Consider the following 2,456-nt stretch of genomic DNA (forward strand, 5'->3'; position numbering starts at 1 on the left):
TGTTAGTATTAGGGTTAAGTGTTTGTGTTATGGTTAGGGTTAATGGTTAGGGTTAGGTTTATGGTTAAGTGTTAGGGTTTGTGGTTAGGGTTAAAGGTGAGGCTTAAGGTTAAGGGTTAGGGTTAGTGTTAAGGGTTAGTATTAGGGTTAACACTTAGGGTTAAGGTTAAGGTTAGGATTAATGGTTAGGGTAGGGTTTAGGTCTAAGTGTTAGGGTTAGGGTTACATTTAGGGTTAAGTTTGTGGTTAAGGGTTAGGGTTTAAGGTTAGGGTGAGGTTTAAGGGTTAATTTTAGGGTTAATTGTTAGGGCTAGGGTTAGGGGTTTGGTGATAGGGGTTAGGGTTAGTGTTAAGGGAAGGGGATACAGGTTAGTGTTTCGGGTTAGTGATAGGGTTAGGGGTTCAGTGTTAAGTTTAGGGGTTAGGGTTAGGGTTAAGTTTAGGGTTAGCAGTCAGTGTTAGGGTTAGAGGTTAGGGTTAGGGCAAAGGGTTAAGATTAGGGTTAAGTGTTAGGGTTAGGGTTTGGTTTAAAGGTTAGGGTTACAGGTAGGTTAGGGTTAGGGCTAGGGCTAGGGCTAAGTCTAGGGTTAGGGCTAGGGGTAGGGTTAGGGATAGTGCTAGGGTTAGGTCTAGGACTAGGGTTAGGGCTAGGTTTAGTGTTCGGGTTAAGGTTAGGATTAGGATTAAGGTTAGGTCTACGGCTAGGTCATGTGTTAAGGCTAGGGGTAAGGCTAGGGCTAAGTTTAGTGTTAGGTTTAGGGATTAGGTTTAAGGTTAGGGTTAGGTCTATGGCTAGGGCTAGGTTTAAGGCTCGGGTTAGGGTTAGGGTTAGGTGTTAGTGTTTGGGTTGTGTTTAGGTGTTTTGGTTAGGGTTTAGGGTTAGGGTTAGGATTATGGTTAGGATTAGGTGTTAGGGTTAAGGGTAAGGGTTAGGCATAGGTTTAGCTTTAGTGTTATGCCTATAATTAGTGTTAGGGTTAGTTGTTACGTTTAGGGTTAGAGTTTAGTGTTAGGGTTAGTCTTATTGTTAGGGTTAGGGTTTGCGGTTAGGGTTAGGGTTTCAGTTAGGGTTAGAGTTTCCGTTTAGGGTTTCAGTTACGGTTAGGGTTTTTTGTTAGCGACAGAGTTAGGGGTTAGTGTTGTTAGGGTCAGTGTTATGGTTAGGTTTAGGTTTGGAGTTAGTGTTCTGCATTAGAGTCTTTAGGATTTGGGATACGGTTAAGGATATAGTTAGGGTTATGGCTAGGGCAAGGGTTAGCGCTAGAGCTAGGGCTAGGGTTAGGGCTAGGGCTAGGGATAGGGCTAGGGTACGGTTATTTCTAGGGCAAGGGCTAGGTCCAGGGCTAGGGTTAGAGCTAGGTTTAGGGTTAGGGCTAGGATTAGAGTTAGGGTTAAATTTTAGGTTTAGGTTTAGTGTTAGGTGTTAGGGTTAGGGTTAGGGTTAGGGGTTCAGATTAGTGTTAGGGTTTAGGGTTTGGATTAGGGTTATGTTTAGGGCTTAGGGTTAGGTTTAGGGTTTATGGTTACGGTTAGGGTTAGGGTTAGGGTTAGGGTTATTGTTAGTCTTATGCTTGCCAGTTAGGGTTAGGGTTAGTGTTACACTTTAGGGTTAGGATTAAGTGTTAGGGCTGTTAGGGTTAGGGTTATGGTTAAGGTTAGGGTTAGGGTTAGTTTTAGGCATTAGGGTTCTTAGGGTTAGGGTTATTGTTAGGGAGTAGAGTTAGTGTTAGTGCTAGGGCTAGCTTTAGGCCTAGGGCTAGGGCTAGGGCTAAGGCTATTGCTAGGTTTAGGGTTAGAGCTAGGGCTCGGGCTAGGGTTAGTCCTATGCTTAGGGTTATGGTTAAGGATAGGGCTAGGGTCACGTTAGCGTTAGGGCTAGGGATAGGTTTAGGCTTAGGAGTTCGTGTTAGGGTTAGGGTTAGGGTTAAGTGTTAGTGTTTGGTTTTTGGTTAGGTTTAGGGTTAGGGGTTAGGGTAAATGTAAGGGTTAGGGTTAAGGGTTACGATTAGGGTTAGGGATAAGGGTTAGGGTTAGGGTTTGTGTTAGGGTTAGGGTTAGCAGTTAGGGGTTAGGAATTAGGGTTATGGTTACAGTTAGGGTTAAGGTTAGGGTTTGGTGTTTGATTTAGTGATACGGTTAGGGTTAGGTTTAGTGTTAGGGGTTAGGGTTAGGTGTTAGCGTTAGGGTTAGGGGTTAGTGTTATAGTTAAGATTGGTGTTTTGGGTTAGGGTTAAAGTTAGGGTTAGGGTTTGGGGTTAGGTCTTGTGGTAGAATTAGACTTAGGGCCTGAGTTACATTTAGAGTTAGGTATTAGGGTTCTGGTTAGGGTTAGAGGTTAGGGTTAGTGTTAGGATTAGGGGTTGGGGTTAGGGTTAGTGTTAGGGTTAGTGGTTGGGGTTAGGGTTAGTGTTAGGTTTAGGGGTTAGGGTTAGGTATTGTGTTACGTTTTAAGGTTA

This window comes from Lemur catta, unplaced genomic scaffold (assembly GCF_020740605.2).
Source record: "Lemur catta isolate mLemCat1 unplaced genomic scaffold, mLemCat1.pri scaffold_81_ctg1, whole genome shotgun sequence".
NCBI classification, from domain to species: Eukaryota; Metazoa; Chordata; class Mammalia; order Primates; family Lemuridae; genus Lemur; species Lemur catta.